Source organism: Acinonyx jubatus, chromosome B1 (assembly GCF_027475565.1).
Source record: "Acinonyx jubatus isolate Ajub_Pintada_27869175 chromosome B1, VMU_Ajub_asm_v1.0, whole genome shotgun sequence".
NCBI lineage: Eukaryota > Metazoa > Chordata > Mammalia > Carnivora > Felidae > Acinonyx > Acinonyx jubatus.
This window is the reverse complement of record NC_069382.1, coordinates 57838639-57863554: the sequence shown is the minus strand read 5'-3', so window position 1 is coordinate 57863554 and position 24916 is coordinate 57838639. Positions and strand designations below refer to the sequence as shown.

The window sequence follows — 24916 nt, the reverse complement described above, 5'->3', positions numbered from 1 at the left end:
GGCCTGTGAATACCACACAAAGGATCAACAAATGTTACAAAAACTACAGAGCGGTAGCTGAGAGTGGTGCTAATGCCTTAAATTTTGATCACATCTCTCAGTAAAGCTGAGTCTGATCAAAAGGGGGCATTTTTTTAAAAAGAGACAAGAGGCCCAAAATGGAGTCATGTGTACTAAGCACCACATCAGCAAACCAAGATTTAATACCTAACCTAATTGCAGCTTCAACCTCTCCCAGAAATGTAACCTTTAACCAGTCAATCTGGAATTTTGTGCACAGTACCAGTGAAGTAATCTGCCCCAAAGACCTCTTCAATCCCCCTTAGGAGGATGCGTGACCCTGCCCAAAATACTGCACTCTTTGCTAATAATTTTCTTTTTCCACCCCCTTTCTGCCTTTACAAACTTTTCCTTTTCTATAGCCTGGTGGAACTTCTACTTACTACAGGGGATGCTGCTCAACTCATGAATCCTTAAATAAAGCCAATTTGAACTTTAAATTTACTCAGCTGAATTTTTGTTTTTTAATAGGACTCCAAGGAGGCAAAGTGGTCAAGTGTAAAGAATAACAAATCACCGTCCAGATATTAGGATGCTTACTCCGTTTCCTTAAAGAAAGTACACTATAAAGCAGTATGTAAATAACTGCCTTTTTCTATCATAAAAGAAAGCTGGCTTTTAGTGGATTTTTTTCAAGACTTTTTAATAATTGCTGAAGTCTTTTTTAAAAATGCCAACAAGAAACAAATGAGTTAGGACATGACTGCCTGTTGGAAGCCTTTGCTAAGATAATAGGAATGTAGGAAAGAGACTTGTTACTTCTATAAAATCATGAAGTTTATGAAACTACAAAGGTAGAGCTGACAGACTGTCTCCATTAGCAAGACTAACAAGACGGTTTGCTTGTTTTTAAAAGCAATAATAGCTTATGTCACTTTCTGCCTAAATCTGTTACCTGGGATATAGTAGTAAAGAGGCTGGAGAGCATTAACAATCCTTGGTGGCAACAGAAATTCACTTACAAAAGGTACCAGACCTCAAGGGCACCCCATCAGCAGGCTGTGAACCTATATCCTCTACCTCTGAAATCCATTTGATACAGCAGGATCTCCTGCAGGATGTCTATATTTTCAAGGCAAATTATCTCCTGAATGCTTTCCAAGCAACACACTTTGTTCAACTCTAAATTTTAAAGTGTTTCTAGCTCTATCAGCAATAACAGGGCACATCACACATGCCCATATCAAAAAATAGATTTGACCTTCCACGCTTGATGATTCTAAAAAACAAATGGCGAGGCCATGGAGCAGTGTGTAACCAGCATGGGCGGTGAAGTCCATCAGACCTGGGCTTGAATCCAGGCTGCTTCACTTCATCACAACTTACTTCACTTTCCTGAGCCTCACGAAGACAGCTATTCTTTCCCTTTTGAGCCATTCAAGTCAAACAATGTAATAATATTCCAAAGAGAGCCTTGTGACCTTTACATGCAATCCCCAGCAACCACTAATTAACTATGAGCCACTGAAAAGAAGATGCCTATCTCTGGATGATGAAGGCTGGTGGAGAAAAGATTCCTAACTTCCCAATCACCTGAGGTAAGAGAATTTTGTTATCTTTTTGCAAACTGGCGATGTGTAGAATATGCCAAGACAAAGTCTGTGCCCTAGGGTGTACAATCTAAATTATGCTTGAATAGCATCACCTAAAACTAAACTGGGACTCAGCAGTGGAAAACGGACAACAGTGGACAAGATTATACATGTGAAGGCTTATCTACAAGACAAAGAGCTTACTTTCCTGACTCAAATTCTTTATGCCGCATTTTAGATTTCAAATAATTATATTACAAAACCACCAGGAAAAAAGCGTTCTTATTGCAAATGTCTTACAAGTAAGTTTGTGTTATCTGCTTCCTAGGATGAAGTTTTAGGCGAAAGGAACAAGTCTTTCTTTTAAGTTAGTGGCTCTCTCTTTTTCTAAAAAAATGTATTCATTTTGAGAGAGAAAGAGAGAGCATGCACGTGCAAGCAGGGGAGGGGCAGAGAGAGAGAGGGAGAGAGAGAATCCCAAGCAGGCTCCACACTATCAGCACAAAGCCCACCCGACGCAGGGCTCAGCCCCACTAACAATAAGATCATGACCTGAGCCGAGATCAACAGTCGGACACAACCAACTGAGCCACTCAGGCGCCTTCAAGGGATAAGTCTTAACAGAAGACTTATTTTCTCTTTTCAGAAAATGATTCTCTTTGGTATTTCTTATTAGGGCTACTAGCAACTACTTCTCTAGTTTATGGTTAAAAGCTTTAAATGAGTTTGTTTCATATTGTTCTACTTTTTTTTTTTTTACAACAAATCTCTCTCCCAGTCTGCAAGCAACTTGTTTAAGTTTTTCCCCTTTCTCACAAGAGCAGTGTTTAGGTATAACAAAGTAGTCAAAGGTCTTATTAAAAATACTAATCATCTATAAATTAAAAAAACTTTAAGCAAGTTAATACCAGATATAAACAAATGAAGTAAATATGTTTTGAAACAAATGAGGGGTATCTGTACAGACATACCTTGGAGACATTGCAGCTTAGGTTCCAGCCCACCCCATAAAGCAAGTATTGCAATAAAACCAGTCAAACGAACCTTTTGGTTTTAGTGCATATAAAAGTTTTATTTACACTATACTGTAGCCTATTAATCCTGCAATAGCATGTCTAAACATAATGCACATACCTTAATTAAAAGCTACTTTAATGCTAAAAACTGCTAACCATCACCTAAGTTTTCAGTGAGTCTTAATCCCTTTGCTGAGAAGAGGGTCCTGCCTCGATGTTGATGGCTGCTGACTGATCAGGGTGGCGGTTGCTGACAGCTGGGGTGGCTGTGGCAGTTTGTTAAAATAAAACAATGAAGTCTGCTACAACAATTGACTCCTTCCATGAATGATTTCTTTGCAGCATGCAGTGCTATTTGATAGCGTTTTACTCACAGAACTCTCCAAATTGGAGTCGATCCTCTCAAACCCTGCCACTGCTTTACCAACTAAGTTTATGTCACAATCTAAATCCTTTGTTGTCATTTCAACAGTCTTCACAGCATCTTCACCAGGAGTAGTTTCCATCTCAAGGAACCACTTTCTTTGCTCATCCATGAGAAGCAACTCCCCAACCTTTAAGTTTTATCATGAGCTTGAAGCAATTCAAATATAATAATGAAAAAGTTTGGAATATTGTTGAGAATTACCAAAAACGTGATACAGACGTGAAGTGAGCAAATGCTGTTGGAAAAATGCTGCCAACAGCCTTGCTCAACACAGGGCTCCCACAAACCTTCAATTTATAAAAAGTGCACTATCTGTGAAGTGCAACAAAATGAAGTGCAAAATGAGGTATGCCTGTATTGGGTTAAACAGTCCAAAATTCATGTCCACCTGCAACCTCAGAATGTGACCTTATTGGGAAATAGGGTTTCTACTGATGTAAATTGTTAAAACGAGGTCATCCTGGATTCTTGTGGGTTCTAAGTTCAATGGCAGTTGCATTTCTATGAAGGCCATGTGAAGATATAGCAAGACATACACAGAGGGAGGCTATGTGACATCAGAAGCTGACTTGGGAGTGATGGAGATACAAGTCAAAGAATACCAAAGATTGCTGGCAATCACCAGAATCTAGGAAGACAGAAGAGATCCTTCCCAAGAGCCATACTCACGGATCTGCCAACACACTGATTTCAGACTTCTTACCTCCACAACTGTGAGAAAATAAAGTTGTTGTTTTTCTTTTAATATTTTAATGTTTTTTATTTATTTTTGAGAGAGAGACAGAGTGTGAGTAGGGGAGGGGCAGAGAGAGGGAGACACAGAATTTGAAGAAGCCTCCAGGTTCTGAGCTGTCAGCATGTAGCTGGACTGGGGTCTTGAACTCACGAACCACAAGATCATGACCTGAGCCAAAGTTGGACACTTAACCGACTGAGCCACCCAGGCGCCCCTAAAGTTCTGTTGTTTTAAGCTACCCAGTTTGTGGGAACTTGTTGCAGTAGCCCTAGGAAATTAATATAACATCTTTGGCTGAAAAGTATGCTTAGATAGAGAAAAGTAGCTTTCCCACAACCATTCATTCTTTTTTTTTTTAACATTTATTTATTTTTTGAGAGACAGAGAGACAGAGCATGAGCAGGGGAGGGGCAGAGAGAGAGAGGGAGTCACAGAATCCGAAAAGGCTCCAAGCTGTGAGCTGTCAGCACAGAGCCTGACATGGGGATGGAACTCACCAGCTGTGAGATCATGACCTGAGCTGAAGTCGGACGCTTAACCGACTGAGCCGTGCAGGCGCCCCTTCACTATCATTCATTCTTAAAGTGAAATACTAATACATCAAAGATAGATAACATTGAGGCAAATTCCTACTCAGTATTTACAACACAATCTTTACACTTCCTACATCACCCTCACTGTAGACACCGGTGTTCGTACATTCAAGCAGCTCTTTGCCCTTCGATTGCTGCAAGGTAAGAGCAAAACCCAACCACAAACATGAAAGGCAGTGTAAAAGTCTGTTATTCTAACAGTATGACCACTGAGGAACGATACATTGCTTTTCTCTAATCATTTCTGAAAACCTTTCCCATATTTACAGTACAAAAGATAATGAAAATGTAGTTGGCAATCATTATAACTCACTGAAAATCTGACAGAAAAAAAGCCCACATCTAAAAGCATCAACATACTCAAAATCTTTAAAGCTTTTCTGGCTTATTTAATAATTTCAACCTGCCTGCCACAGTTCAATAAATTTTAAATGAAAAGCTTTGTGCAGAAGTGGACAAAATTGGCAAAATAATTTCTTCCATACTCCCTATCTCCATTTTTTGTATGTGCTTCAAGCTTTCAGCAAGGAGTGTTAAACACATGCTCTTTTCTTCTCCAATATTCTGGTGGCTGCATCACTAAGGAAATAGTTCATCAATGTACTAGTTGTAACTGACTTTTTCAATGAAATTATGTAATCACCTTGACATTTTCAAGAAGTTAGCTACAGTGGAAAAGAATACACACACACACACACAGGCACACATGTATGTATATACACACACTAAAAATGAAAATTTCTGGGGATACAAATAATGGTCTCATTCTAGTAAAGATAGCTTTGGCTTACACAGTTACTGTGAAGAGAGTTTTGCCAGTTTAAGTAGAAACTTTTCTAAATGTCTAAGATGAACACATTGTGGTTTTCACCTTTCTATTTTCATTGATGGTACATTCAAGTGCCCCCAGAACAAAGCAAACATGTATCACAACACAGAACAAAGTACCTTTCCCAAACCTTTTACATCAATTCAGAAATGACCCTCTGCAATTAGTCAAATAAATCATCAAGCAGTAAAGTCATCAACATCTGCTGATATTTTGCTGCTATTTTGGTCCTATTAAAACACTCTATTATAAAGATCTGGTAATCCATTTCGACGGGTGCCATGTGGGGCCAAGCAGAGCAAAAGTCATGGTGAATTAGCATGAATTTTCTTAACTCCTCAGCACTGCTCTGGACATGAAAATCCAAACAAGGTCAGCATTAGGGCAGGGAAAAAACAGGGAAAAGAACTTCCAGAGACTCTTCTACAGATTTTCACAAATTTTCTGTTTCAAGAAACAGGCCATTAGTGCAGCACCCTAAGTTAAAAATAAAATCAGTGTTTCCCTACACCGTTAAAGAGAGTAGGGTGTACGGGAAAAGAACAAGCTTTGGGACTTACTCCACCACGGTTGCTAGCTACTTACTCATAGGGAAGCTGCTTCCCTGAAGTTCACTTTCTTGGTTCGAGTCCTGTGGGGCTAAGAGGTGGGGTGGGTGGTTGGGAAGCGTGCAAAGCACCTAAGACTACAGAGGTCCGCTACACTCAGTGTATGGCAGGCCCTCTCCCTCTTCTCCCCTTCCCCCAACTAAGTTTAGGTTTGTTTTAAGTTTCAGCAGAACACTGCAGATGTGTCAGCCTCCAACAAAGTGCAAGGACTCCACCCCCGGAGAGTTATTTGGGGCATATTTTTTCTTTTAAACATAAATAAATGCCTGTAGCTATTCCAGGGCCGTTATGTTCTACTTCAGTATATACAGATATTAAGTCTGCAAGTTAAAACTGTCATTCCGAAATTGTTCCCTCTGGGACAAATAAGGAGACTTTGCCCTGTTACTAAGGATGCTTGGCTCACCACATGGCTGAGTAATTATTACAGCGTTAAGCCCTGCCACGGAACGCATCACTCCATCAATACAATAAGGAAGGAGGTTTCACCACATAGCCCTGCCAGTCACCTGAAGAATAGGTCCCTTGGCCTGGGAACTGGAACGGAGTATGAGATCTCTATTTAGAAGTTAACAGACACTCTTTCAGCGATGGAAAAGGACAGAGTCTATGAGCCTTGGGAATAAATTAGCTGTTGTTAGGTTCAAAATCTGAACAAAAGAGACTGTAAGATTTATATTCCTTTGTTGTTATTGGTATTTTTTCTGCCTTTTCTTCCTTGGATATTTGGTTAAAATCTTTCATGCAGCTGTGCTAACAGTGAGAGGGGATTTTGTTCATATTTGGGCCTAAGGGGTGGGGTCTGTGTTCATATTTGGGCCAGAGTTGTAAAAAGGGACTAGCATGCTCCTGGTGGCTAGCATGAGAGCTGCTAAAAAACTGTACCAAGAGAACCTCCAAAATATGTGTTCAAACAGAGACAAAGACAGACACACACACCTAGATAATAAAAAGTTAAAATAGTTCTTCATCTAAAACTTCTTCTGTATGGTTTGAAAATTATATGAGTATGCATTTTAACATTTTTGTTATGAAATATTCACAGTAACATGCACAAAACAAGATGCGCCGTTCAAAGATTTATCACAAAGGAAAAACACGTAACCATTACGACGGTCAAGAAATACAACTTGCCAGAACCTAGAGGCCTCCCTCCTGATTCTACTAATAACTAGCCCCTCCCTTTCCCAAAAGGCAACCATCATCCTTTTTACCTTAGCATGCATCCTCAGACACTATGGTTCCATTTTGTCTTTTTAAGATGTAGTTTAAGTGAATCATGCAGTCTTGCTTTATGTCCAGCTTCTTTCGCTCCATATTATGTTTGTGAAATTTATCCAGGTAGCTACATGTAGTTGTCAATTCATTCCTTTTCACTGATGTATAGTCTACAGTACAAATATACAATTTGCCCACCTAATCTTGGTGCACAGTGGAGTTCTTTTCAGGTTTTAGTTATTCTGAATGGTTCTGTTATGAACATTCTTTAATGTGCTCTCACCTAACTTCCAAGATTCAAATTATAAGTGTGTCAAAACTTCTTACCACATCCTTTATGTCTCTTAGCCTCTCTTCTGTATTTTTCATCCTTTTGCTCTGTGTTTTATTTTGCATATTTTCTTTCACCTATTTTGTTAATTCTGTCCTTGGTTATATCTAATCTGTTGTTAAATCTATCCTCTGAGTTGTTCATTTTGGTCATCGTAACTTACAGTTCTAGAATTCCCATTTGGTTCTTATTTATACTTAGCAGTTTTCTTGAATTCTTATCTTTCCTTGAAAACAGTAAACAATAATTTTAACATCTGATTCTAGTAACACCAATATATAAAACTTCTATGCATTTTTCTATTGCTCCTGTTTTTCTAGGTTTTGCTAATGTTTGTCTTTCTTCCTGATGAGGTTATTTTTATTGTCACTCTTTTTGCAAAATTGTTAGTAAAAATAATTTGAGGACTAGGATGTTATATTCTTATTCAGGGGATTTAAGCCTGTTTCTGCCAGATATCTGTGGGACTAGTACTCTGGAATCACCTTAATCTAATTTCAGGAAATGAGATGATTAGAAGCTGGGCCTCTTTTCTCCCTGATCCGGAGTCATAACTCATCACTATCTTACAATCTCCCCAATGCCTCCAAGCAGAATTTTTTCTTAATTTAAAGACTTCTTTTTTTAGAGCAATTTTAAGTTCACAACATAATTGAGAGGAAGGTACAACAATTTTCCATATGTCCCCCCCTAATTCCACACATGCAAAACCTCCCCCATTATGAACATCCTCCACCAGAGGGGTACATTTACAACAACTGAAAACCTACATTTACATATCATAATCACCCAGAGTCCATAGTTTACATTACAATGCACCCTTGGTGTTGCTCATTCCATAGGTTTGGACAAATATACAAGGACATGTATCAGCCATTACAGTGTCATACAGAGTATTTTCACAGCCTTAAATATCCTCAATGCTCTGCCCATTCATCCTCCCCTACCACTCTCCACTCTCTGACAACCAATAATCCTTTTACTTCTCTATAATTTTGCCTTTTCTAGAATGTCATACAGTTGAGTAGCCTTTTAAGGTTAGATTCTTTCACTTTGCAATATACATAGAAGACTCCCCAAGTCTTTGCGTGGCTTGAGAACCTGTTTCTTTTTAGCAATGAATAATATTCTAATGCTTAGATGTATCAGAGTCTAATTTTTATCCACGTATCTATTGAAAGATATCTTGGTTGGTCCAAGAAAACTTTTTTATATTTTAACTTGCTTCTCCAGTCTTCTTCAGCAAGGTTACCCTAAATTACCTAGTCCACTACCCCGGCCCTGTGTTTTACTTTAACAAGCTGTTCCTTTACTGTATCTCCTCAAAGCCTACCTATATAACTAACCTATGAATTTGTCTACTATTGCTTTGGTTTTATCCCACAAAATATGTTATTCTCTAGTTTTTAAGCCCTTTAAATACTTTTGACTATTTTACTTAAAACATACTAAGAAACCCTCAAAATGAAACAAAACAAAACAACATTCAACTAAAAGATGACACAGAGGGAAGACCAAGTGAAGGCACCCTAAGTCAGCCAACTATAAGCCAAGGAGAGAGGCCCTCAGAAGAAACCAACTCTACTAACACCTTGGTCTTGTACTTCTTGTTTCCAGAACTATGTGGAATTAAATTTTCATTGTTCAGGGGGAAAAAAAAGGTAAAAGAAAAAAATCTGTAATTCTATCAGTTCTATTTTTAACTATACAAAGTTAAAAGGCCCCTACCCTAGAATAACTACACTTGCTGTATTATGTTTTATAAAACAAACTGCATCTGGAATAGTGGGAAAGGGAATAATCTTTTCAATAATAATAAAATTATTAACATTCTATATTAAAATCAGAAATTAAACAGACCTACTACTCTTATAACTAATAAATGATAACATTTCTCTAGCACCTTTTGGTTAAAATAATATTATATCCTTTTAAAATATGATTGGAGTGCCTGGGTGGCTTGGTCAGTTAAGCATCTGACTCTTGATTTTGGCTGAGGTCATGAATTCACAGTTCGTCAGTTTGAGCCCCACACATCAGGCTCTGTACTCACAGCATGGAGCCTGCTTGGGATTCTCTCTTTCTCCCTTTCTCTCTCTCTCTCTCTCTCTCTCTCTCTCTCTCTCTCTGCCCCTCCCCCCACTCTCTCAAATAAACTTTTACAAAATAAAAATAAAATAAAATAAAATAAAATAAAATAAAATAAAATAAAATAAAATAAAATATGACTAAAAGTTGGCACTCGACTACAGGACGCTAATCAATAGAAAATATTAAAAGTTTCAACTGTTGTCTCTGTTGTATAAGAAAAAACAATTGATACACACGAGTGGAATGTTAAATACAAAGTGACCCTTAAAATCAGAATGTTCTCCCTTGAAGGAAGAAATGAAAAAGTCTTATAATAGTGCTTTAGAGAAATCACTTGGTATAAAATTATTGCATCTAATAAGATTTTCCACCCTTTCTGTCAATATTTTTGTGCTGGAGCAAAAGATAAATTACATTATGGAAAGGTCCACAACAAGGTCTTCTGTCTCTACCTTTCATTTGCTTTCTGTAATCAGAAATTGTCAGGTTACCATAGCTTTCAACACTTTAAACCACCAATAAAGTCCTAACTCTTAGAATACAAGCAAATGAATATTTTTAACATTCTTGATTATATTAATATTAGTGTTCTCCTTCGGCATTGCATATGGTCTACATAGGGAAGAATGTTGTCACCAGGTTCTTAACTTTTTATGTGCTGTAGTTTTTCACAGGACTGGCCAATATAAATCTGTACTTGACATTATACACCTTTGTAAGTATAGAAAATAAATAAATTTTAAAAATATATTTTTCTCCTACTTTTTATATCATGTTCAATATAATATATACATACCAACACATGAATTTTGATTTGTATATTTGAAAATAAATTTGTTAAAAATAATGCACTCTCTCTGGAAATAAATCAAATGATTGACCTTTTTTAGATCATCCAATTTGTCCAAATCTTTGAAAAGTATAAATAAATACATTAAGCAAAATGAATACTAAAGAGGATAAATAAAAAGAAATCACACCTAGTTACATTATAATCAAATTGCAGAACATCAAGCACAAAGATAAGACTATAAAAAGAGAAAAAAAAAGAGAGCATCTAGCAAAGGAATGACAATTAGACTGAAAACAGATTTCAACAGAAATAAAGGCCAAAGTTCATGACAATATCTTTGAAGTGTTTACATAAAATAGCCATCAACCTAGACTTAAAAGAACAAGAGAAAAATAAAGACACATTCAGACAAGTAAAAACTGAGAGGATTTATTACCAGTAGAGTTTTGCCCACTAGAACTTCTAAAGTACATACTTCAAGAAGGAAAATGACTCTAGGAAACAAGTCTGAGTGACAAGAAAAGAAGGCAGGAAATAAATCGGTAAAATGGAGGCAAAGCAAAACAATAATAATGCCTAGGGTTTAAAAAAAAAAAGAAGAACATGTAAGATAAGAGGGACACAACTGGAGGTGTGTTCTAAGATCCTTGTATTATGGGAGATGGGTTTAAAATCAGATTTCACTTTAGACTCTGCTAGTTATACATGGACAAGAGGATCACTAAAAAGAAAAACAGTGCACAATTTCTACATTACTCAAGAAAATACCATCTACTATAACAAACCCCCTGGATTTCAGTGGCTTAACACAGTATTTCTCAAAACAGTCTAATTTTGGTTGGCAAGCGGTTCTCCTCCACATAGAGATTCAAGGTCTCAGGTTCTTTCCATTGTGTGGCCCCACCAATCCTTAGAGTATCATTGTGATACTTGTGAGTTAGAGCCCCACACTGGGTGTAGAGATTACTTTGGTAAGTAAGTAATTAAAAAAAAAAAAAAAAAGAAGAAGAGGAGGAGGAGGAGGAAGAAGGGGAGGAGAAGGACATAAGTTTAGGATCTCAGCTGAGAGACTTGTTATAATTTCCAAACCAGAGGTATAGTATAGTGGAATAAGAAAACAAGCAAGGGGTGTGTGGTGGCTCAGTCCGGTAAGCATTCAACTTGAGTCCAGTTCAAGTCATGCAAGATCTCCTGGTCATGAGATGGAGCCCCCAAGTCGGCTCTGTACTGGGTGTGGAGCCTACTTAAGATTCACTCTCCCTCTGCCCCTCCCCCACTTGCCAATTGTGCACTGGCTCTCTCTCAAAAAAAGAAAAAAAAACAAACAAAATTCAACCAATTAAAAAAGGGAAATAAAAGAGAAAAAAGAAAGACTAAAAAGTGAGACAAATAGAAAGTATAAGATGAAACATATCAGCAATCGTAATAAATGTAAATTAATCTGCCAGTTAAATATTAGAGATTGTTATGATGTATTTTAAAACAGTAATAAAATCCAGCAATACAAGAGATATACCTAAAACATAAAGACATGGAAAAACGCAAATAAAACATGGAAAAAATATACCAAATATTAACCTAAACAAATGACGTTAAAATGCATTAATATCATTTAAAAAATGAACTTCAAAACAAAAATATTAAAGAAATAGAGAGCATATAATGATAAAAATTTAACTTAACAGGAAGGTATAACAATTCTCTCTCTACATATATTAAAATAGCCTTAAATATGTATAAAGCAAAATTTAATAAAAACATGGGGGGGGGGTGCCTGGGTGGCTCAGTCAGTTAAGTGTCGAACTCTTGATTTTGGTTCAGGTCATGATCTCACAGTGGTGAGACTGAGCCCCACATCGAGCTCCACACTGAGCCTAGAGCCTGCTTGGGATTCTCTCCCTGTCTCTCTGCCCCTCCCCTGGTTGCTTTAGCTCAAAATAAATAAACCTTTAAAAAAAAAAACACACAGGAGACATTAATAAACCTTTAATACAGTAGGAAATTCCAAAAAATGTTCAATGTAGTAGACACATGCAGTATGCCAAATAATCAGAGTATAGTTTTCACATACCCATTTCAAAAATTTTGTTTTGCTAAGCCACAATACAAGTATCAATGGATTTCCAAGAATAGATATTATATAGACCATGTCCGCAATCACAAAGCAATTAAGTTAGAAATCAATAATATAAAAATAAATTTAAAATCCCCATATATTGGGGAAAATTTTAAACATTTCTAAATAAGCCACAAGTCAAAGTAAAGACTGGAAAAGAAATGTATACATCAGTAAGAATGAACCACAGCTCACACCAACATGGGTGAATAAGCACAATACTGAACCAAAAAAAACGAATTGCTAAGCTGATGTGCTATTTCTTCAAAACTACTTGTACTTCTGTGGTAAACTACACAACTCTCTTTTTATAAAACAAGTGAATGTTAAACCCAAATTGGAAGAGGAACAGGACAGTGAATGAACATACAAATAGCTTTGCTGGTACTGGTAATGTTCTGAATCTTAAGTTGGGTGCTAGGTTTACCAGTTTATAGGTAAGTTTCACAACACATATATACCTCACATAGTCTTTCATATATGTCAAGTATTACTGTCACCTGATACGCTGGCAATTAATCTGTGACCAATTCAGCTATGTCTTCCTTTTACCACTTTTAAATTCCCTTTCATTGAAAAGAAACCTCCATTTATTCACTATTCTCTTCCTAATCATAGGGTAGGAAAATACTTCAGATCCCAGAATTGACTAGGAAGAGAGATATTTTGGATCCCAGAGTAATCAGTGGTACTAACTGAAATAAGTAAACTGACACATTTCTAGAGCTTAAGGGGCCAGAACAACTATGAAATTCCTGTCTAGAACTGTTAGCCCTTTCAAAGCAAAAGGACAGTAATAACAGAAGTCTTCAGTGTGCCCTGGAGCAAGTCAGACACAATGTTAGCTAAATAAATAAAAACACTAGAAGATTCCAAATATAAAGAAATTAAGACGATGAGCAATAATATAGCACTGTCACCACTTCCAACTTTCTTTGACAAGGTTTACAGTATATGACCAATGTTTTTTAAACAAGCATTTTTTTTGGAAAGAATTGCATTTACTGAACAGATATAGAAACGATGATTTTGGAATTAAATTTGCTATGGAAAAAATAACACTGTTTTTCACTATACCCCCCTCCATCTGACTGCCAGAGTTGGCTTTAACAATTAACAAATACCAGCGCTAACATACTTTACAGGGAATGTGTTGATGCAAAGACCAGGAAACGGTTTATCTCTACTGGGAATATCTTGAAGGAGGAATTAGAGGAGTATAGGCAATGAGGATCAGAAAAAAAACAACAACAAAAATATTTGCTAAACTAAAAACACATATGCACACATGGGAATTATTTTACTTTCAACAAGTTCTGAAAGTAGTAACAAAACCAGGGAGAGTTAAAAGAATAATTTAACACTGATGTTTCGGGAATGCTAAGAGGGACTAGGCATTTAGACTTCATGTTGCTAAATTTGTTCATCGAAAATCTGAAAGGCACTGTCATGACAACAACTTTGCTATTTCTCAGCATTTTGTCTCGTAGGCAGCTTATTTCCCACTCAAGGTTATAATTCTGTATTCATAATACCATAATCATTTCCATGGTAACTTCCTGTGATGTCACAGGGAAAACATTAGACTTCCCCTGCAGCTCCTATTTCCCAGTCAGAATCATACATTGATTTTATTCTTTCCAATGTAAATAAAAGATTTAACTATTAAAATTCTGGGAATAAGAACCAAAATCCCCTGGGGCGCCTGGGTGGCTCAGTCGGTCGAGTGCCCAACTTCGGCTCAGATCACGATCTCATGGTTCGTGAGTTCGAGCCCCACGTTGGGCTCTGTGCTGATGGCTCAGAGCCTGGATCCTCCTTTAGATTCTGTGTCTCCCTCACTCTCTGTCCCTCCCCTGCTCATGCTTTGTCTCCCTCTCTCTCAAAAAATAAATAAACATTAAAAAATTTAAAAAAAAAGAACCAAAATCCCATCTCTCATCACTACAGAGGCAAGCAGAGAAACCTGGTAGCTGGTTAAAACTGCAAGCACCAGCATCAGCCTACTTGGATTCACTCTAGGCTTCACTAGTCACGAAATAAGGGTCTTTGGGCACAGTATCTAGCATTCTCAAACTTCAGTTTACACATCTGTAAAATGGAAAAGTACCTCATTCAGGTGTTTTAAGGATAAGATAAGACAATGTATATAAAACATGTAAGCACAAAACCTATCAAACTGTCAACCTAAAAAAGAAAATATCTTGAGTTCCCCAGAACTCAGTTCTCTCTGACCTCAGGATTCAGAATTAAAGAGGAAGTTACTGTTTTAGTTATTCGGCAAATATTTATTGATATTTTGTGCTACACAGTGTTTGAGTGCTGGAAGATAAAGGACAGTGTTTGTTCTACGGCCCTAACAAAAACTGTTTCTTTACTCTGCTCCTTCATTTTAATGCTTACTTCCCTCTGTAGGAGGCTGGTTCCTGGTATGAGATCAACCTTGAGTCTCAGCCCTCTCTATTTTCTCTTGTGCCCACACATGTAGGCAAATAGAGTACACATTTAACAAACTCAAACAGTGAGTCTCTGTGTAGATGAAAAATGGAGTCCGGGGTGGGCAGAACTATTTCAGTTTACCAACTCATCTGAAGGAGGGATGTGGTTCTTTTTAAAGGGTAATTTAAAATGAATAAAAGTCTTCATCTTGCCACCAGCTTATAATTATTATTTGGGTTTAAAGCATGGTGACAATTGTCTGAACCTCTGAAAACACAATGGTAGTAAATACCTACCTTCAAAAACCAAAGTATCAGTTAATTCCAGGCCTGTGTAAGTGCCTATTTCTAAAGAAATAACATAATAATTTTACCTAGCAACTTCATGACAAGCAGGGAAGCAGTCTATGACAAATGAGTTCCTTGGAGTTCTTTACATATATTGTTGTCATTAGATATTTAATCTTTGTACCTAAAGTTTAATATGTGTACCATTAGAAATGCTGAGGTCTTCAATAAAAGAACCTTAAAAGACCCAATTATGAGCTTTCTGAGCATGAAAGAAAAAAAAAAAGGTAAAAGAGGAGGACATAGCATTCTATATCTAGGTAGTACTGTGAAGTTCTCCTGAACACTATTTGGGCTAGACAGATGATAGAAAAAAAGTTTGGGGCACCTGGTGGCTTAGGTGCCTAGGCGCCTGACTCTTGATTTCAGCTCACGTCATGATCTCATGGTTCGTGAGTTTAAGTTCTGAGATGGGCTCTGTGCTGACAGTGTGGAGCCTGCGTGAGAGTCTCTATCTCTCTGCCCCTCCCCAGCTCTCGTGAGCGCGCGCGCACACACACATTTTCTCCCTCCCTCTCTCTCTCTCTCTCTCTCTCTCTCTCTCTCTCTCTCTCTCTCAAAATAAATAAACTTTAAAAAGGAGAAAAGTTTGGGGAATACTGTGCAAAATTAACAATGCATATTAGCTAGCATATTGAGGGCTCTAAGAAGTTCTGCAGTAAAGAAATCTCTTTATACTTAAGCACACATTTTCCAAAATGACTTAACAAAAAGAAATCTCTTTATACTTAAGCACACATTTTCCAAAATGACTTAACAAAATACTCTAGAGAACACACCTAAAGAAATGCTGTTATTTAGTACTTTTCAATTATGCCACATATTAACATAGTTGCTAGATATATGAAGTGCATCAGAGAATATTAACTCACAACTCAAAACATTTTGATGTAGGGGCACCTGGGTAGCTTAGCTGGTTAAGCATCTGCCTTCAGCTCATGATCTTGCAGTTTGTGGGTTAGAGCCCTGCATCAGGCTCTATGCTGACAGCTCAGAGCCTGGAGCCTGCTTTGGATTCTGTGTCTCCCTCTCTCTCTGCCCCTCCCCTGCTCACACTCTGTCTCTCCCTCTCTCTCTTTCTCTCAAAGATAAATAAACATTAAAAAAAAATTGTAGTTCCTCCAAAATGAAGATACCTTGGAGTTGTTCTAACTGCTCAACAATCCCTACCAGAAATAAGAGTTCTCTTCTATAAATGTATAAATTATAGCTACATGATGTAAAAAAAAATGTAAGCTATTTTGCCTATTTGGTTGAAGGTACATCTAGAACAGTATCTGGCATGTGACAATATTTGCTAAATGAATAATTAAATAATCTGCATTTTTCCCTTCAATTCTAGTCAATAGATAACTCTTGTGATCTGCTCTTCCAGACTCCCTAAGAGGTACCAGCCAGCAATCTGTGATTCTATGAAATCATACATTTAGAAGCACATTGCATAAATACACATATATATACATACATACATACATATATATGTACATACATACATACATAAAGGGGTGGCTTAGAGAGTTGAAAATCTGACTTTTGGTTTCAGCTCAGGTCATGATCCCAGGGTCATGGGATTGAGCCCTGCATCGGGCTCCACGCTGAGCATGGAGCCTGTTTAAGATTCTCTCTCCCTCTCCTCTTGCCCTTCTTCCCACACCCCTGCTCGCGCTCTCTCTCTCTCTCTCAAACAACAGGAAAAAAAAGCACATTACAGAAGAAAGAATACAGAGCTTGGTGCTAAACTAACAGCATTTAACTAGGTGTGTGCTCTTGAACAGTTACTTTTTGCAAAACAAGAATTTAAACTGTTTTTATCCCAAAGACTACTGTGAAGAAAGTGTCTAGCATAATCTTGGCACTTAGAGGGATTCAAAAGTTAACAGTAATCTCTTTCTCTCCCTCATTCTAATTTACTCTTCCATATTTAAACCCCGACGAAAAAGGAACTCAAGGGATAAGTAAAACTTCATGATAGCGTATTAAATAAGATGAAATAAGGCAAAACAAATCCCACACTGAATATGATAAAATAGAGAATTGGTTTCTAAAGAATCACATTCTAAAGAATGTGATACTATTTTCCATCTGTTTCCCTAAAGGTCCTGAATACAGTAGCTTCTTTTAATTTTGAGGGATATATCTTCTTTTAATCAAACTAATTCAACAAAACTTCCAGCACATAATTTCATTAAATTACCTTATTCCCTGTCAGAGGCTTTATCATCCTCAAAATTAAAACAGCGTATTTCTACAATAAAATAATATACCGCCTATCCAATAACCTTCAAACATAAAATTTCCTGAAGTATACCAAGTTTAAGGTTTTTCATATGCTAAAAACAATTAGAGTGTGACGCTGGGTATTTAACATACACCTAAGTGACACAAATAAGACCAAATCCTGTCTAGCTATCACAGATAGCAACTTCTTCCCTTTGAAGAGTCTGGGCTCATATCTTGTTTCTGGAATTTGAACCAATTTAAAACATTAAGAAGTCGATTTGTTAATTAAAAGATTTTATAAGAAGGCTGAATTTCCTTTCTCTGTCTCAATCAGTCATTAGTGAATGAAAGATAGGAATCATATATTAAAATGGAAATTTACCAGCAATGTGAAGTTGCCTCATATGCTGACAGAACAACAAGGGATTCAAGAGAAATAGCTTCATTAAATACGCTATTTATGTTCCAGTAAATCCAGTGTTTTAAAATTTTGACATTTGTTTTGAAACCAGATTCAAATTTAGTACGTAGTATTTCTTTGTTGGCAAGAGCTGCAAGAAAGTTAATGCCAATAAGTCTAGCTATTTTACACACACTTTTTGTGTGTTAGGGTATCAGAGGACCTATGAATCAGGTCAAAATTAACACCACATGTATGGGTTTGGAGAAACAGAAATAACTTGTCAGACTTCTATGATGAAAACTAATTTACATTTTTGTAATACCACTGATAAGGCAATAATAAGCATGGCAAAGTCTCCCATGAACTCTCTTTTATATTTAATAACTCTGTCTTTGTAAAAATAAGATCAAATCACCTAAAAATGCAGGCCAATCTTCAGGCATGTCAAATATACTACCCTAAACTGAGGGACATAGTGCAACACTGAGCATATCCTTCTTGAGTTATTTTTAAGCCATTTGATCTCATTAAGGTGTTGACAAATACTCACCTGTCAGAAAAATCTCCCAGCACATTTTTTCACTTAGTAATATAGGCAGTAACTCTGAGAGGAGCCTTTAACCAGACATAACGACATCCTTAACCGGACTAATAAATTTCTATCTTTCCCTTTCTTGAAATTTGCCAACATACCATACCAACGCTGAATGAAATTTTCCTAACTCAAGAAAAGGAAAGAGAACATCAAGGATATTTGAAATATTTCTTAACAACACACACATACACACACAGAGGGGAAAAACCCATATCTTGACTTAAGAAAACAAGCAAACCATGTCCAAAGGAGTTCTCAGATCCCCTTTGGCAAGCCGCCTCATTCCAGCTCATTAGGGACATTTACATTTTAACTAGGCTTAGAATTTGGAGCATTTTATAATTGGTTATTCCCCTCTTCACCACCACAAGAATAATAAATACATTTTTAAGTTAATATCTTTTTCTTAAGTTTGTTTCTTTAAGTAATCTGCACACCCAACGTGGAGCTCGAACTCATGACCCCCAAGATCAAAAGTCGCTTGCTCCTCCAACTGAGCCAGCTAGGTGCCCCTTAATTAATGTCTTTAAATGGGAAAAAACAGTAATGGAATTCTGGAATGCAGCAAACGCAGCAACCTGAGAAGCATACAGAGCACCTACCGTCTATGAGATCAGTAATTTCAAGGAATTAAGAACACTGGTTCTAAAGAGCACTCTTAAATATATCAGAACACTTCAAGAGAATGTTGAGAAAGAATGATGAAATGTATGAAATATTTACTACTATAAATGACACAGTACTTCCAACTATTTGAAAATGATACCTTTGTGTGCCATACATGATTCTGGTTACAGGGGATGCTTGAAGTTCCACTGGATTCGTAACCTCTTGCAACCAGTCCTCACCAGGGATGTGCCCTGATGTCTAACATACAAAAAACACTGCTCATAGGATTCAAATTAAGTAATTGGGTCAAGCACTCACCATATGCAAAGCTCCACAAAGTTGCTATAAAGATAAGTTACACAGGCATCCCCTGCATTTTGAACATTCACCTTATACCTCTTTGCTTTTACAAAAGACCTACATTACTACCTGTTTTTGCTAACCAAAAGAATTCTGAGGATTCACTTTTACACAATGGTAACTGCTTCTTCACTATAAGCCATTTTTACTTATAAAAGGTTTCATAGAACCCTCTACCTTTGGATACAAGGGAAAACCTGTATCTGTTCCAGGTAACCTGAAAGAAATCCCAGAAGGAATTTTGCTATTATGAAAAAGGCAAAGAGCAAAAACAGCATTCATCATTTGTTTTGCAACCAGTCGTTACAGACGCGGTACGCCCCTCGTGCAGCCAGAGAGGCATCACCAAGCTCCTTTTTCCTGAAGCTACACTCAGCATCTCAGCGCCAAGCTCCATAGCTTTGAACTGTGTCTGTGAACATCTGTGCTTTATCTCTATTTATTTTGTGCATCCATTAGGAAGACGTGTCCTAAGGTATCAGAAAAGCCTACAAGAGGTTATTTTTGGGGCCTGGAAATGCTCAAAAACTTTCCCACATAAATTGATACTATTTGCTTCTTCCCTTTGCACCATTTTGGCTTACGAAAGGTTGCAAAGGAACACTCTACTTTTGGATAGCAGGGGAAACCTGTACTGAAAATTTCAGCTTCAAGCTCTCAGGATACCCTGGGAATATCAAGGGTCCAGTCTTTACAGGGTGTGCAGCAGAAGATACGCAAAGCCGCGGAAAATGTAAGAAAATTACATTTAGAACTGTTGCCATTCTACCAATGGGAAATGAATAAACAGGTTAGGGACAAAGTAGAATAGGCAGTAATCTAAAAAGAAATGAGATCTGCTAACTTCCGGATATTATACCATCTGCTAAACCAAAATTCTTACATTTTAAAATAACTCACCACAATACACTAAAGCCCTTTAGGATTTAGACTCTGGCCTCTATCCCAGAAAGAACTTTTAAAAAGCTCAGAGTTCTGTCTATATATGTGGTCAGCTCCACAGTGGTCTGCACTCTTGAAGCTCAGCCCTCCAGGTTCTGGCTGCTGTGAGCTCGGCTGGGAAGATAAACCTAACAGAAGACTGTGACGATTAGTCCAGTTCCAGCAGATCTACCTCTGTGGAAGACACTTGTTTAGAAAGCCCCCTTTTCCTCAACTGCTTGTGTACTGTGTCAAAAACCACCAAGATACAACACAAGACAAGGGGAGATGCGGCTGTTTATACAGGTGCCACTTTCCAAAGGGCACTCACAGGAGCAGCTCTCCCTGCAGAGCTGGACTCAGATCACAGGCCTAAAGACAACACCATTGGGGTGTGAGGGGGGTGAGCAGATTCTACTTAAAGAGAGGAGCAGGGTCTGGGGGTGGGGAACCCAAACAAAACTGGGTAAGTACCGCCCCTAGTCTGCTTTGCCAGGTTATTCCTGTCTGTGGGTACGCAAGGCATACAACGAAACATACTAAAATAATGGAACTTTATTTAAAAATGTAAAGATTTAGCTTAGACTCACTTAAGGCCTCCAGTTTTGTTTTGTTTTTTTCCTAAAAGGAAACTACATTCCTTCACTAACCCTCCTTCATCCACATCCCTGCTGTCTGACCCCAAGTATTAGCAGTTTCTGCCCAGAGTTTAAATGACCTTTGCCCTTCCACCCACTTTATCTTCTACAGGAATTCCATTCATCCTTTTGTTACTCACTGAAACCCATTGTGCTCTCATTTTCCCTCTCACTTTTATTTATATTCCTAAAGAAACTCTTAATAAAGAAAGGAAATAGTCACCGAGTAGGCAAAAGAAAAAGATGAAAAATAAATTTTAATACCACAAAGCTATACTTTTTTAGTAAGACAGACACAAAAGTTTCTTAATAATATACATGTGTGCGTACACACACACACAAATCTATTTTACGTTAGATTTTTTTTTAAAAACTTGAACAATTGCTATCAAGTCAAATGTTTCTTTCCTAATGGTTTAGTAAATAACTGTTTTCATTCCATTAAATCAAATACACATAACCTAGAAGGCCAATAAATGCCTCCTGGCCATCTTAGTTAAACAAATTTTACCCTGTCCTTGCACCCCCAAGGACAAAATGAGCTGGTACAGAGTTCTGAATCAAACATCATACATCTACGCTGAAGTTGCATTAGGTTTGCCTTATCTTATCTCCTTCATTCAGGTCCTGCTCCTACAAAGTTGCCCGGCATTATTCCAAGTCATTTGTAACCCAAGGGACAAAGTCAAGAAACAGGCTGTGAGCCTCAATCATGCATGAATCCCCAGGCATGAATAAAGATATGAAAATTTTTCTCAAAAGTTGCATTTCTATGGCTCAAAAATAAGCAAGGGATTGAACAAAAAAAATAGAAATGAGGAAAAAGATGAAAAACAGACTAAAAAAAAAAAGAGGTAGTTTGTTACAGGAGAGGAGAGTGGTCATTGTCAACTTGTCCTTCAGTTCTCAAACAAGTATTCACTTTATCCAGGAAGCTCTCCCTGACACCAAGTCAGCCTGAGGTGTTTTCACCCTGAATTCTCCTACTACATTCCACTATCTATAGTACTTATCACCTGCATTGTATTTGTATAGTTACTCGTCCACTTGTCCCACTGCAATTTAAGCTGTATGAGGGCAGGGATCATATCTACCTTATAATTATAGTATTCTCAGTATTGAGCTTGGCCTACGATGAGGGTCAATAAATATTACTAGAAAAATTAAGTAATATGAGTTCAAACCCTGGTTCTACCATTAACTCACACTGTAATATAAGATACTCAAGTGACATTGAGCCCCACGATGGGCTTCAGACTGACAGTGCAGAACCTACTCAGGATTCTCTCTCTCCCCCTCTCTCTGCCCATCCCATGAGCACCTGCACATGTGCAAGAGTGCTCTCTCAAAATAAATAAACTTCAGGAAAAAAAAAGATGCTCAATTTTTCTAACCTACAAAATGGAGATAATAAGATAGATAATACCGTAATATACCAGTATATGCTAGCACAATTCACGGCATTCAACATATGTTAAATGTTTACCTTTCTTTACCTTTTCATCAGTCCTCAAATCTCTACATTCTGATGGGTCCCTTCCTGCCTTCTCCCCTCACTGAATACCTTTCCCTCTCACCTTCATCTTCTATGAGTCTGTCTCCCATTGTATCCTTTACCTCCCTCTTGCTTTCCCTTCCTGCTCCTCTTTCTAATTTGCCTTGCTGTTTATTTTCATCTGTTAACCACAAAGGGTCATTTGCATTTGAAAACTGCAAACTTTACCTTCTAATTCACATCAAGATAAAACATTTTCTGTGACTGTATGGCTCATGTTCTAGATATGTTTTAACCTATGATTATTTATAGCATGATGCAAAAACTGAAGCAAATGTTTTTTGGGGTTTTTTTTAATGTTTTATTTACTTTTGAGACGGAGACAGAGCATGAGCAGGGGAGGGGCAGAGAGAAAGGGAGACACAGAATCTGAAGCAGGCTCCAGGCTCTGAGCTGTCAGCACAGAGCCCAACGTGGGGCTCAAACCCACAAACTGTGAGATCATGACCTGAGCCTAAGTCAGAGGCTTAACCAACTGAGCCACCCAGGAGCCGCGAAGCAAATGTTAATTTCACAAAGTATACTGAAACAGTATGCAGATTTCAGTTTTTTTCCAAAAGAGGTCTAAGCTTAATGGGATGTTTAAAATAATAATTTTTAAAACCCTACTGAAACAAAATTACAATTACTTAGTTCATAAAAACTATTTCTTTTCATAATAGCACACACAACTTTGTATAATTATTTTTTTGGTGATGCTGCTTCAATGTAACGTGCTCAAAAAAACCCTCGAAACAGTTCTTTATTTTCACAGGTCAATGTAAATAAGAACAAAGGACAAAACACTTAAACTCTTAAATCAAAAGTTCCATTAAAAGTCTCGATTCTATTGTCCATTAGTAAACAGGTTTTGGTATTTTGACCCACTCTCTAAAGAACTAAATCCAACATCACCATGCTGTAACCATTCACTGCAGAACTTAGAATAATCAGGTTATTCCATCAGCACTGTCTACTCTGAATGAGGAACTACGTCAAACTGTTCTTAGTGAGTTCCTTCAGTTTGAATGAAGGCCTTGCACGCTTGTACAGTGTTTTTCATAATTAAAGGAAGAAAGCTCCATGAACAAAGCCTAGATAACAAATGTATGTGTGTTGGTGGATGACAGCTTTCATAAGTTTTATTTCCATGTATACCAGATGTTAATAAAACTGGCATAAAATCGTGCTGATGCCATCCGAAGTCACCATTTAGTTGGCTACCACTCCTGACTCTCCTCTCATAGAGGAGGCCTCTCAAAGTGATGTTAATTTATGATCTGCTTTATATCCTAATACCAAAAGTATAAGAAAAATTGGGGGGGCTCCTGGCTGGCTCAGTCAGCAAAGCACGCAGCTTTTGATCTCGGGGTTGGGAATTTGAGCCCCAAATTGGGTATAGAGATTACTTAAAAATAATTTTTTAATTCAAAAATATATGAAAAATTACAGAACTCAATTTTAGATAATTCTGCCCAAACATGGCTAATTTTTCTACTTTTCATATCACTACTTAGGCTTTCATGAGTAGTGTTAAAGAGAAATAAATGTTTCTGTTGTGATTTCTCAGTCATCTAGTTTCTAAAATATTCTCTGAAATATTTAACCATTAGTAAAGACAAAGTAAAAATTTCTAGCTTGAAGCAATAAACTAACACAATAACCTCAGGGCTCTTTTTAATACTAAGTAAATATATATATATATATTTTTGTTTTTCATAATTTCCTTCCATTTTTTCCTTTTAAATAGAATTTACTTTTTAGAGCACATTTAGATTCACTGAAAATATTGAATAGAAAGTATAAGGAAATTCCCATATACCCCCTGTACCCCCCACACATGCACAGCTTCCCCCACTGTCAACATCCCCCACCAGAATGGTACATTTGTTACAAACAGTAAACCTACACCAACATATTTATCACCCAAAGTCCAAAGTTCACATTAGGGTTCACTCTTGATGTTGTACATTCTATGGGTTCTGACAAATGTAAAATGGCATTCTACCATTATAGTATCATACAGAATATAGTTTCACTGATACAAAATTTCTCCAGCCTTGCCCCATAACTCCTGACAACCACTGACTACGGTTTGCTGTCTCCACAATTTGCTGTGGTTTACTGTCTCCATAGTTGGCCTTTTCCTTGTCATATAGTTGGAATCATACAGCATTCAGCTTTTTCACATTGGCTTCTTTCACTTCGTAATATGCATTTAAGATTCCTCTGTGTCTTTTCATAGCTTGATAGTTCACTTCTTTTTAGTGTTAGAGAATATCCCATTGTCCAGATATGCCAGTTTATTTATCCATTCACCTACTGAAAGACATCTTGGTTGCTTCCAAGTTTTGGCAATTATGAATAAATATCTGCTATAAGCATCTGTGTGAACATAAGTAAATATCAAGGAACACAATTGTCAGATTATGTGCTAAGAATATGTTTAGTTTTGTAAGCAACTGCTAAACCGTCTTCCAAAATAGCTGTAATATTTTGC

The 24916-nt window shown here is 37.3% G+C and overlaps 1 protein-coding gene and 1 long non-coding RNA gene across 2 annotated transcripts in view; both read right to left on the bottom strand.

The window, feature by feature from the left end:
• The window catches only part of SH3RF1 (SH3 domain containing ring finger 1), a 177360-nt gene that overhangs the window by 97507 nt on the left and 54937 nt on the right, over window positions 1-24916 (bottom strand). The gene's annotated exons all lie outside the window — the stretch shown is intronic.
• Window positions 9424-22105, bottom strand: LOC128314420 (uncharacterized). Its single transcript, XR_008296044.1, has 2 exons — window positions 15840-22105; window positions 9424-15789 (listed from the first exon to the last, which is right to left on the bottom strand). It is a non-coding gene; the product is annotated as an uncharacterized LOC128314420 (long non-coding RNA).